General features: G+C 42.9%; 1 pseudogene; it reads left to right on the top strand.

Moving 5' to 3' along the window:
* The first annotated feature begins 7237 nt into the window (after positions 1–7237).
* Positions 7238–7760, top strand: LOC103201133 (annotated as a pseudogene).
* The last annotated feature ends 6251 nt before the right edge of the window (positions 7761–14011 follow it).

Here is a 14011-nt window from a genome sequence, read left to right on the forward strand (position 1 = left end):
ACACTCACAGTCCTTGTTTCTGCAACTGGTCATGTGGTCATAGCTGATATTCAGAGCTACCCTCTTCCACCACTCATTCCGTATTTCCCTTGCCCTCAGCAAGCACCTCGTCTGGTCGTGGTTCTTTGCCTGGTGGGGTAACCCAAACCTTTATTCCTGAAGGCTCTGGGCCATTAGTAGTCATATCAAAATTGGATTGCTGGAGTTTTCCATTGACTTTAATCACAGGGCATGGTAGTACTAACAGATGTCCTAAAAAATCACCTGTATTCCAGACATATTTTTCTTTATCTCCATGATTTAATTACAGTCCAGTTTTCCCTTGGTAATCAGCATCTATCACACCAGACAGTACAGTAACTATTTTCTTTGTCTGTTGATCTAGAGACATGAGGAAGCCAAAATGACTGGGTGGCATTCTTTTTTTTTTCAATTGTGATTTGGGTGAAAGTTTACAGAGCAAATTCACTCTCCATATAGCATTTCACAACATACACTTTGTCTCATGACATTAAATACAATTTACCACAATACAATAGCTCCCTTCCTACTTCCTCCCCATAGTTACCTCTTCCCTGTGTCCTTCCCTCCATGCACTCTTGCCCCCTTAGCTGTCTCCCTGTGCATACACAGCCCTTCTATTCTCCTCTCCTATGATCGTTCTCTCCAAGGAGTGTATCTATCTAGTGTAAATGTTCACCTCATATGCCTATCTTTTGTTTGAGTGGAAGCCACAGGAGTGGGTTCAATTCCAGACCGGAAGGGCAGCTAGGGGCCATAGTCTCAGGGGTTCCACCAGGCTCTATCAAACCAGCAAACCTGGTCGTTTTTTTTTTTTTTTTTCTCCAAATGATTTTGAGTTTTGTTCCACATTGTTCTCTCACTCTATCCAGGATCTCCTACATAGATCCCCCTCTGAGTGGTTGACAGTGGTAACCAAGCACCATGTAGTTCTTCTGGTCTCATAGTCATATAGGCTGTGGATCTCATGGTGTACCAATTGCTAGGATTAATTGTTTCTATGAATCTTTGATTTTCTTCATTCTTCTTTGCTCTGGACAAGGAGAGACCCATCATTGCATCTAGATGGCTGCTTGCAAACTTTTAAGATCCCAGTTGCTACTCGCCAAAGTCGGAGGTGGAACAATGTTTTGTGTAGTATGTTATGCCAGTTGAGCTTGATGTCCCCTGCAACTATGGTCCCAAGCCCACAGGTCCAACTACTCACTCCCTCTGGGTAGCTGGCTGTGCCCAAAAAGTGACTACAACCTTGTCCCTTGTCAGCTTTACTATAAACCTGGGAATTTTTACAGAACATAGCAATACACTAGTAGAAACATTGTCTGCCAACCCTATACATGGTCTCAGGCACATCTCACCCTGCATAGACATACCTAATAGTTCAGCCTGTCCACCCATCTATCCATGTTTGCCTTCACTGACAAAGCAGTACTGTATGTGCAAAAGGGTTCATCTTTTGAACCCATCTTTTGGGTTCATCTTTTGTCTGTACCTCCCATGTACCTCTCTATGTCTTCCTCTTCCTCAATGCCACAGTGTTGATCACTCACATTTGGTACATTGCCCTTCTCTTCACCAAATCAATACTTGTCTCTACCTGTCTAACAGTGTTCCTGGGTGGCATTCTTAACTTCCAGTTCAGTGCAATCAGTATTGTTTCTCCAGGTGGGAGTGTTCCTCCCTTTGGGACTAAGACCTCTAGACCTGCAGAGCATAGGGTCGCAGGGACAGGAAGCAAACATGTTTTGAATGGGTCACTAGGGATAATCATGAGTGATACGACTCCTATTTCTTACCCCTTGGTTCCTGGACCAGTGAATCCTGGCTGTTAGAGAAACAGTACCACATATTGTATGCTGGTTTAGAGAATATACATCCAGTCTCATTGTGGGAATGAACACATCACAACTGCTTAAACCACTCAGAAGCATGGTCCAGCCAAGCTGACACTCAACCCCAACTATCACACATACAAACCATAGTGAACATGGTACAGGACAGGACAACATTTTGTTCTGTTGTCCATGGGATTGCTTTAATTTGGAGCTGCCTTGGTGGTGACTAAGAACAACAGTGTGTCACATAGCAGCTGTTCTCCATGGACTTCCTCTGCCCTGTGCCTGTCTTATCCTGTGTCTTCTTTTTTCCCCTGAGCACAGAGACTCCTTCTTACTCATCTTTGTCTCTTGCACAACAGCACATGATACAATACCTGGCCCAAGGGATGCCCACAATGAATGGCTCTAAAATGGAATACTCCTTTGTTTCAATAACAAATTGCAATGACTCTCCCACAGATCAGTCTGTTCAACCTGACCAAAGCCGTCTTTGTCAACGTGCAGTGGTAACCTATCTCAAACCAAAAAACCAAACCCTGAAGACGTATCCAGGCAGTACATGGGACACTGTGAAGATGTAAGTCCTTCCCAAAATCATATTACAACCAGATATAAAATGTATCTTTGAAGAATCAAAGATCCTGGGAAGAAAGAACAGTTGGATGTGGGAAACTATTTTCACAGCATTTTAACATATGGAAAAAAATATGCTTCTACTTTTGCTATGAGCCAGAGGCTTGCTACTGGCTTGGTGCGATGCAGAGGTTTTTCCTTAGCTCCCTCTCCTTGCTGTGACCCAAAATTTAATATCACAATTGCAAATCATAGTGCTGCTACCAGCATTTGTCCTCGGGACAGTGCTACTTTGTTCCCAGCTCTGGTTTTGGCTCTTGGTTTGTTATATTTTTTTCAGGAGGGTTCCTTGGAGATTTCCCCTACATCCTGAAAACACAACAATCCAAAAGCATGTCTCCTTCAAGATCTAGATGTTTCGAAGTCAATGGGGGTGATCTATAAAATGTCTATGATGTCATCATGGTACAAATAGATCCATTTAAGGAGTTCAAATTTATTTTGAGCAATAGTACCATTTTGGGAAATTTTAGTAAAATTGATGCAGATGGACCAGATGGCTAGGCTGTGGTAATGCGTAGACTAGACCTCTAGGTCCCAATGCCCAGTTCATCGCCCTTTTTAGATTCTGAGATGTTGTGTTGCCTTTTTTGAGTGATTTGTGACTTGGTGACACATATTTTGTGCTTTGGGCTGCCTTTGGACCAGGTGTGAATTCAGGGATGGGCTCATGCTGCCATTCCACTACTGTCCCCTCACCTTTCATTCCAATCAGCTCTTCTGATTATATTTTTCAAAGAATCATTCCTTCTGTGCTTCTACGGGAGTCAGAATAACTGGGTTGTACTTGCTGAAATCTAAATATTTTCAATGCTGGACAGTGAGGAACAGGAATAACCATGAAAGAGTGGAAAAGTACAAATCACAGTTTCCAAATGGACCCTTCCTGGTATTGTGTTCCTGTTGCATTCCTGCTGTCACCTACACCCCCAAGTTTTCTCCTCTCTTGACATTGGCTGCTCAGGTATATGGAAAAAAATCATTTTTTCCAAGATGTGTTCCTCTTTTCTGGGCCAGTCAAGGATCAGATGAATCTGAGTTTGAATTTAGGACACCTGGAATCTGGTCCAATTCAGCTTGTAAACATCCCTTTTAACATTTGAGAGAATTTACTGCTCTACCTGGAAGAAAGACCTGGTAATCTATTCCCCAAGATTAGCCAATGGTAACTTAGGAATAATAACAGAACATTGTCCAATTCACTTGCTGTGGACATGTCATCAGGAGATATCAACAACTGGAAGAAGACATCATGTTGGGTGAAGTTAAGGGTCAGCGAGGGCAAGTGAGGCCCTCAGTGAGATGGATTAGCACAGTAGCTGCCATGATGGACTCAAATATACTGGAGATTGTGAGGATGATGGTAACATTTCATTCTGTTGTACATAGGTCACCAGGAGTCACAGTTGACTCGATGGCAGCTATCTATCTACCTAAATCTTAAAGTACCACAAAGATTACCTTGTTCTATAGTATTAAAGAGAAATGTTGTGAAGATTAATTGACTATAAATAGATTCATTTAAAGAGTTCAAATAATATTGTGAGCATTATTCCCATTTTGGGAAAGCAGCAGCTGGAACACCAAACTCTTAGTAAACACCTAAGATACACAAAGCATGGTGTTAACACAATGAGAACAGCTGTTCTAGGAGGGGCTAGGAGGGGACTTTGGATCCATGAATAAAATCTAAATTATCATGCAAGAAAGTACATGAAAAAATAATGTGTCTAAAATTGCCTTTCTGAGAGTGTGACCCACAGAAGAGGTCCCTCAAAATATTCCAGGGAAAGGGGTTTGTGTTGATGTTAGTTTGGAAAATTTTATCCCTTGTATCCACTCCCTTGGAACGAACACTGGATATTTGCCATGAGTCAGGTCAACTCTGGCAACTGGTGGTGGTAGTATTGATTCTTTAAATATTTTGATAAATCTTGCAGCAAGGTAACCCATGTAGCCATGGTTTTCCACATTCACTTGACAATAAAACTTATTTTCAGGTAACATTTCTTCTTTTTTTAAAAATTTTATTGTGATTTAGGTGAAAGTTTACAGAGCCAATTCATTTTCCATACAGCAGTTCACATACACTTTGTCTTTTGACATTGACTGCAATATCTACCACAATGCAACAGCTCTCCTCCCACTTCCTCCCATAGCCACATCTTCCCTGTGTCCTTCCCTCCCTTGCATCCCTGCCCCCCAAATTGTCTCCCTGTGCACACATAGCCCTTTTATTCTCCCATGATTAATCTCTCCAAGGATTGTATCTACTTAATGTAAATGTTCAACTCATATGCCTGTCTTTTGTTTGGCTGGAAGCCACAGGAGTGGGTTCAATTCCATCTTCTTAACATGAAGAGGAATGCATTCTGGGGAAGCTAATCTGGTGCTTTACATTTTGGAAGGATTTTCACTGGTGTGAAATTTCTGTGAAAGGTGGCAGCATGTAGGAAGAGGTCAGTGGCGATGTAAACTAAGAGTGGAGTGTCCACAAAATGGAAAAGAAAAGGAGTTGCAGCAGCACTAAGTAGAGGCGATGTACAGGGAGATAGCGCAGGGGGCAGGAGTGGATGGTAGGGAAGGACACAGGGAAGAGGTAACTATGCGGAGTCAGTGGGAGGGGAGCTGTTGCATTGTGGGAGATTACAGTCAATGTCATGAGATGAAGTGTATGTGAACTACTGTATGGAAAATGAATTTGCTCTGTAATTGTTTACCCAAATCACAATAAAATGAAAAAACAAAAACAAAACCGAAACAAACCTATGAAGCACAGTCCTACTCTGACTTGCATGGGGTCACCATGAGTCAGTGCCAGTGATAACGCTTGCAAGATTATTTGAACTCCTTAAATTTAACTTAAAATTTGACTAAGCATAAGAACAGTAAGAGCTGAATAGACAGCAACTATTTTTAACAAGCATACCATGATGCTAATGTTACTGATCCAGGGACCAACCTTAGAGTAGTCTTTCAAGAATATTTTATTAGTGACTCCCTTTCCACTAGTAGTTTCTGCACTGTTGACACATATGATGGGGATATTTAAAATGGAACTTGAGGGATGGATGACTGCAGTCAGCTTCCTTACTCATTAGGGTCTCAGTTTCCCCATGTAAGCAGTAAATGGCTTGGTGCTTGCACCAGGTCAAGGCTTGCAAACTCAAATCCTGGAAGTGTCCAGGCAGTCAATGAAGATGAGTGAAGCAGGTTAGAGAGTCCAAGCTGAGACTCAACTCATGTCAACAGGTGCCATGGTAGAGCCAGTATTGCCAAGTAGGTATCATTGTTACCTTTCTATAGAAGAAGAAACTGGTTCAGTGAGAGTAAATAATGGGTTCAAGGTAACTCAGTTCCTGAATAAAAGAGCCCAGATGCAAATCTAAGTGGATCTAACTCTGAAATCTGTTATTTTCCCTGTACCATGTTGTCTCTGACCATGTGCCACCCCGAGGTCATGACAAGAGCCTTTATAAATGGTTTGAGGCCTGGGGAGAGATGGGGAAGTATGCAGAACTCTCATGGGGACCTGCAGATTTTATATCTGTGATTGTTTTACATTGCTATTATGGGGCAGAGCCACAGGCACAGGGTCAATTCAGATAAGGATGGCCAGGGTTTGCTAAATGTTCCCAGTTCTGCTCTACCAGATTTAATCTTCCTGCTTCTCTATTACCAGCTTTTCACCTTGGTTTCTTGCCTACGAACAAATGAAGCCTTAATTGCAAACAGAAATGCAGCCTCTTATGAAGCCTTAATTGCAAACAGAAATGCAGCCTCTTGCCCGAGTCACAGGCTGATAACAAGCCAGGATAAATTAGAGTTAGGCTTGCATGAGCGTGGGCTTCTCCTGCTAATGAAGCAAGCACAAGTTAGAAATCTGTAGCCAATTTAAGGAAATGGTCCCTGTCATGGTCTGTAGCACACTTGGTAAGGTTACTTGAGTTTATATTTGTGGCAGCCTAAAGCTTCCAAGTGTCTATTTCAGATTACTCATCAATTCTTTGTAAAATTTGATTAAGAGTAAAAATAGTCACACCATATATCTCCCATGTCACATCATGCAGAATATAAGGGAGCATTAGAAACTACAGCCCCACAAGTTTAATCCACTTAGAATTTGGGATACTAATAAGATATGGCAGACAGATGAAATTTGTTCATAAATCCCCAGACTCATTTTAGACCATGGTTGGCTCAACACCATTAATCTTTTGATTTAACTGGGATGTAGGTTGATCTCAACTTCGTTTTCATTTCTTTAATATGAATTGCCCCCAGATTGGCCAGAGATGAGGGGATGAGTAAGAGAAGCCAAAGGCAAATTTATGGATGAGACAGTGTGATAGTTGGAGCTGTGTGTTGGCTGGACCACAATTCTGAGTGGTTTAAGCAGTTGTAATGTGGGTTATTCCCATGATGAGATCGGATGTATATGTTTTGAGCAGCCAATCCATTGAAAGGGAGTTCCCCTAGGGGTGTGGCCTGCTTCCAATATATTTATGGACATCCTGGGAAAAAGGGCTCTCTTCTGTGATTCGGGATCCTGTTGTGCTGCCTACAACTGTGCACGAGTGAACAATCCACCATTTGGCCTGGAGATCTTGAATTCTTCATTCATTGACGTCAACAGCTGCTGTAGTGCCTGTCAACCTTGAGCTCATCAGCCCTGGCAGCTGCGTGAGTCAGGAAAAGCCTCCAGCTTGATGTTTGATCCAAGAACTTGGGACTTGACTGCAGACATGGCAGTTCCACTGGGCGGTAAGTTCTCTGGGCAGCCTCTGGGGCCCCCTCAACCCCTTCTGGAGTCTGTGGCCAGGCTTCACTTCTTCAGGTGGCGCCAGGGGCTCTGAGATCCTCTAACAGTATGTTGGTAGATGAACCAAAGTCCTCTTTGGAGGCCTGCTTTGCTTCTCTGGTGAGTCAGGATTACGTGAACGGAACTGATCAGGAAGAAATTTGCACTGGTGTTGATCAGTGTATCCAGAAGTTTCTGGATATTGCAATACAGACAGAATGATTTTCCTACAAAAAAGATTATAGTTATCTGTCCAGAAACCAGAACAAGTTATCAAAAAGGATGTCTCAGAACTAAGGAACGAGCTGCAGCGGAAGGATGCCCTGGTCCAGAAAGACCTGACCAAGCTGCGGCACTGGCAGCAGGTGCTGGATGACATCAACGTGCAGCACAAAAAGCTGGCTGACCTACCCCAGGGCTCCTTGGCCTACCTGGAGCAGATGTCAGCCACCATCCCGTGCTGCTGAAGCAGACCTGAACACAGTGCACAGTGCCTGTCAGCTGAAAGACAGCCTCGTGCCTGGGTCTGCCTGAGAACGGTTGTGCAAAGTACTCTTCTCATGGACGTGGCCTTGGGAACAAAGAATTCTCTGTCTGAGAATGAGCTGATTTTTGTTTTGTGCTCCCACCTACACTTTTTAGGCTAGTTTTCTAAGTTGTTGGTTTCTCAAGTAGTTTCTTTCTTTCTTTTTTTTAATTGTGATTTGGATGAACGTTTACAGAACAAATTCACTTTCCATACAGCAGTTCACATGCACTTTGTCTCATGACATTGACTACGGTTTGCCACAATGTAGCAGCTCCCTATAGTTACCTCTTTCCTGTGTCCTTCCCTCCATGACTCCTGCCCCTTGAGATGTCCCTGTACATACACAGTCCTTCTATTCTCCCATGATTGTTCTCTCCAAGGAGGGTATCTACCTTGTGTAAATGTTCAGCTCATATGCCGTCTTTTGTTTGGCTGGAAGCCACAGGAGTGGGTTCAGTTTCAGATCTGAAGGGCAGCTAGGGGCCATAGTCTCAGGGGTTCCATCAGGCTCTATCAGACCAGCAAGCCTCGTCCCTTCCCCACCCCCAAATGATTTTGAGTTTTGTTCTACATTGTTCTCTCACTCTATCCAGGATCTTCTACATAGATCCCCCCTCTGAGTGTTTGACAGTGGTAGCCAGGCACCATTTAGTTCCTCTGGTCTCATAGTCATACAGGCTGAGGATTGCATGGTGTACCCAGTTGCTTGGACTGTTTGTTTCCATGAGTCTTTGGTTTTCTTCATTCTTCTTTGCTCTGGATGAGGAGAGACCCATTGTTGCATCTAGATGGCTGCTTGCAAGCTTTTTCTTTTTTTCTTTTATACACTTTGTCTCATGATATTGACTACAATTTGCCCCAGTGCAGCAACTCCTCTCCCACTTCCTTCCAATGGTTGCCTCTTTCCTGTGTCCATCCCTCTGTGCACTCCTGCCCCCTGGGCTGTCTCCCTGTGCATAAACAGCTCTTCTTTCTCCCATGATTGTTTTCTACAGGGAGTGTGTTTGCCTTGGGTAAATGTTCAGCTCATATGCCTGTCTTTTGTTTGACTGGAGGCCACAGGTGTGGGTTTGATTCCAGACCTGTGTAGGGGGCAGCCGGGAGCCATGGTCTCAGTGGTTCCACTGGGCTCTGTCAGACCAGCAAACCTGGTCCCCCCTCCTTTTTTCCCCAAATTATTTTGAGTTTTGTTCCACATTGTTCTCCCTCTCTGTCCAGGGTCTCCTGCATGGATCCCCCTCTGAGTGGTTGACAGTGGTGGCTGGGCACCATCTAGTTCTTCTGGTCTCATAGTTGTATAGGCTGCAGATTGCATGGTGTACCAGTCACTAGGACTAATTTTTTCCATGAATCTTTGGTTTTATTCATTCTTCTTTGCTGTACACAAGGAGAGACATCATTGCATCTAGATGGTTACTTGCAAGCTTTTAGGATCCCAGTCAATACTCACCAAAGTAAGATGTGGAACAATGTTTTGTGTAGTAAATTATGCCAATTGAACTTGATGTGCCATGTGACTATGGTCCCGAATTCACAGGTCCAACTTCTCAAGTAGTTTCTTAAACTGTCTGTGGCTTTGCTAAACCAGGTAGGATTCCTTTTTTTTGTGTTCTTGGCTTTTTATTTTACTTTTGTGTGACTTTTAATTTCTTCATGTGTATGTTAAGTTCGATTGATTTATGTGATCTGAGGAAAGAAAGTTCTAGTCTGTGCATTAGGAGATGAGGATTTTGGTTCTAAGCCTTGTATGATAATTACTCTCCATCAGTCATGTAGAAATGATGTACAGTTGTGATGTTCTTGACTTTGGACTACCTCCAGAAGAGGAATCTAATGCAGCAATGTCTGTAGTCCTGCAGAGCTCTCAGAGTGAGGATACTTTGTAAATGTGTAGACAGATTCTAATGTCCTACATTAATGTAGTGGTATTACTACTTTGGTTTGGGGTAGGTTTAGTCTTTGGTATTAAATTACTTTCTTTGGGTGGAGGAGGGTGAGTAGGAGGAGAGGGAAGATGCAAAATTGTGAATGAATTAGCATTGTGTAAATCTGAATCAGCATGAGGACTGGGCAGACCCTGCTCCACATGGTGTCAGGTGCCCTAGGGTGTAGATGAAAGTTTGCTGTGACACACTCATAGTTTAGCCTAGTTTTCAGTTTGCTTTTTCTGGAGAAGACACAGTTCCCATCAAGGAAGCCTCCTATTCAATGGATGGTCTTGATTCCACGGGACAGAGGCCCCAGGGTGGGTGGAAAATAGGGTAACCCTGCTTACCAAACCTCCACAAAAGCCTGTCTACCCTCAACCTTTGGTCACATAGCTTATCCTCTTATTCCTTCATAGGCCCATCAAAGTCTCCATTGAATTGTTGTTGAGAAGCACAGACCAGCCTTGTTTCTGGCGCTGGGTGGATGAAGTTTTAGTTTCTGTTTTATATGATCTCTCATCAGATTACCTCCCTCTGCCCAACACAGACCCTCCATTGTCTTTGAATGGGCTGCTTTCTGTGACTGGTGCCTTGGCTTCTTTTTTCTTCTTTAGCCTGAAGGTCCCCTTCCACACTTATCTAAGTCCACTCATCCTGCTGTCCGTCCAAGATGCCTCCTGGTCCAGGAAGCCTTCGAACCCCTTTCCTCTGCATTGCTAGGGCACAGGCCTTGTGATCTGTCTTCTACTCATGCTGGATTCTCCCTTGTGACTTGGCAGTTTGTATCTCTCTCTACCCTTTGGTGCATGGTGAGCCCATTACAATCATGCATCATCCCCCTTTCATGTGTGTATATAAATATATATACATTTTACTTTTATTTTTTTTCCAGTTACTGTCAATCTGATTCCTACTCAAGGGTGACCCCTGCATGTCACAGTAGAACTGTGCTCCATGGGGATTTCAGTGGCTCATTTTTCAGTGTAGATCCCTAAGCCATTCTCCTGAGATGTTTCTAGGTGGACTCAAACCTCTGACCTTTTGGTTAGTGGCCAAAGAACATTAACCATTTGTACCACCCAGGGACTCTTTTGAAGATACATTAAAAATACCCAAACCCATTGCTGTCAAGTTAATTCCAACTGATACTTATCTTACAGGACAGAGAGAGTAGAACTGTCCCATAGGGTTTCCAAGGCTGCAATTTTTTTTTTAAATTGTGATTTTGGTGAAATTCACTTTCTGTATAGCATTTTGTATACATTTTGTCTCATGACAAGGCTGTAAATTTTTACAGAAGACAACTTCTACACCTTTCTTTCATATAATGGTTGTTGTTGTTGTTGTTGTTATTGTTATGTGCCGTCGAGTCAGCCCTGACTCATAGGGACCCCTCCTTGGGTTTCCGAGGCAGTATCACTACGGAAGTAGGATTGCCCAACCTTCCTTCCGAGGAGTGGCTGGTGGGTTTGAACCGCCAGCCGTCTGGTTAGCAGGCAAGTATCTTAGCCACTATGCTACCAGAGGTTAGGAAGTTTAAACTGCCAACCTTTTGGTTAGCATCTGCTGAGTACTTAACTACTGTACCACAAGAGTGTCTCTTTAAACTTTAAAAAACAAAAAGAAAAACAAAAAAACCCCACTGCAGCTGAATTGATTCTAGCTCATAGTGATCCTATAGGACAGAGTAGAATTACCCCGTAGGTTTTCCAAGGCTATAATGGAAGCACACTGCTACATCTTTCTCCCATAAATCAGCTGGTGGGTTTGAGCTGCCAACCTTTTGGTTCGTGGCCAACTACTTAACCACTGTGCCACCAGGGCTCTTATCTTTAAACATAAAGAGACCGTATTTATCACACATATGTAATGCTATTCCCTGTTTGTGTGTGTGTGTGTGTGTACACAGTGTGGCACATAGACCTGTGATTCCCAGCCTGAGGTTAGTGAACCCCTGACAAAAGTCAGCTCAATCTTAGTTAAAAAGGAAAGATTAAACAGAGCTTTAAAAACACTCACATTGTGTCATTTCAAGGTTGTTAATCTGGTCACCTCATGCTAATTAAAAGATCTGATTTTGATTACAAACCTAAATAAATAGATTAAGATTTAGACAATTGTTTAATAAAAGGTTGTTGGTAGGAAAAAAAAAAAAAAAGATCTTGGGACTTGCCAGCTTCCATAAATATGTGAGCCATTTTCCTAAGATAAATTTCTCTTTCTCTCTATATATATAAGCTTTACTGGTTTTGCTTCTCTAGAAAACCTAGCTTAACACAGATGGTTGATTCTTCCTCACTACTATTCTTCCAAAAGTTTTAGATCTTTTAACTCAGCATTGGTTTCTACTTATTCCCGGTCTTATTTTGCTGCTAAGTCTTCCCATGTGATTAAGTTTTGGCTGATGAAATGTGAAAGTGTCCTGTAGAAATTTCCAGAAATCTTCCGGAAAAGAAAACTGGTTTCCTCTGAACAATCAACCATATGAGACTAAAAGATAGCATTTTCCCCAAAACAAAGCCCAGAAGACAGGAAGGGGCAGGAAAAAAGAATTAATGGAAATGGGGAAACCAGGGAAGAAGTAGGAAGGGTGCTGTTACATTAAGAGTATTACAACTCCCATCACAAAATGAAATGTGTATAAATTATTGAATGGGAAACTAATTTGCTCTGTAAACTTTTACCCAAACCACAATAAAATAAATAAAGAAAACACTGCTATTATTGGGGCGGGGGGGCGGGGAGAGAGAACTAGCACATGCCCTTGGCATTTAAAAAATCCTCCCTCCACCTGCTGACAGATTCCAGAAATCAAACACACATTCTTTATACCACTTCCTATGAAATCTGATGCTATCAAGTCAGTTCTGACTCCCACCAACTTATGTATTACAGAGTGAGTGAAACTGAGCTCCATAGGGTTTTCTTTGCTATAATCTTTATAGAAGCAGAGTGCCAGGCCTTTTTCTGCAACACCACTGAGTGGGTTCAAACCATCAACCCTTTGATTACTAGCTGAGCACAAGGTGTTTGACCAGCTAGGGTCAGGTAGAATCTACTTCTCTGCCTCTTGAATTTGGTCTTGGCCATGTGATTTGTTCTTACTAATGGGACATTAGCAAATGTCATGCAAACAGGTCTTGAAAGAATATCCATGCTGGCTTTGCATTCTCTTGTGGCTGTGGACTCTGAGACTTCCATGAGAAAAATTCTGAGTTAGCCTCCTGAAGCATGAGAGGTCATTTAGAGAAGTCCCAACCATCTCAGCCTGGCTAGTCTAAGACCCTAGATATGTGTATGAGTCCATTGTAGATCATCGAACCCCAATCTAGCTGGCCCAGATGAGAATTACCTATTAAATCACAGCCTCATGAGGAAAATATAAACTGTTATTGCTTTAAGCCACTAAATTTAAGGTAGCTTATTACATAACAATAGATAGTCAACATAATATAGCCACTTTTCGCTCAAGACTTTTCCTAATTCTGGGCGTAATGGCTGTTGTTGTTGTTAGGTGCCGTCAAGTTGCTTCCGACTCATAGTGACCCCATGCACAGCAGAACGAAACACTGCCTGATCCCGCGCCAGCTCCATGATCCTTGCTATACTTGAGCCCATTGTCGCAGCCACCGTGTCGATCCATCTCATCGAAGGCCTTCCCCTCTTTCGTCAACCCTCCACCTTACCAAGCATGACATTCTTCTCCAGGGAATGGTCCCTGCTGACAACACCTCCAGGACAGATCTGTTAGTTCTTTTAGCAGTCCATGGTACCTTCATCATTCTTTGCCAGCACCACACTCAAAAGCATCCACTCTTCTTCTGTCTTCCTTATTCATTGTCCAGCTCTCACATGCATACAAGGCGAATGGAAATATCATGGCCTGTGTCAGGCGCACCTTAGTCCTCAAGGAGACATCCTTGCTCCTACATTTGAAAGAGTTCCTTCGCAGCCAACCTACCCAGTGCTACATGTCGTCTAATGTCCTGACTGCTGCTTCCATTGGCATCGATTGTAGAACCAAGCAACGTGAATTGCTAGCATAATGGCTAGCAGCTAACAATCAAGACAAAAGGCCTAGGCAGAGAAACCATAAGAGATTTGGGCGGTTATTGAGGCTAAACTAAACCAAAACCAAACTCACTGCCATCAAGTCAAATCTGACCCATTGGGTTTCCAAGGCTGTAAATTTTTATGGAAGTAGATCACCTCATCTCCCTTCCACAGAGTAGCTGGTGGGAACTGCTGACCTTTTGGTTAG

Source organism: Orycteropus afer, unplaced genomic scaffold, assembly GCF_000298275.1.
Source record: "Orycteropus afer afer isolate SDZICR_OR568_19922 unplaced genomic scaffold, OryAfe1.0 scaffold00142, whole genome shotgun sequence".
In the NCBI taxonomy this organism is placed as follows: Eukaryota; Metazoa; Chordata; class Mammalia; order Tubulidentata; family Orycteropodidae; genus Orycteropus; species Orycteropus afer.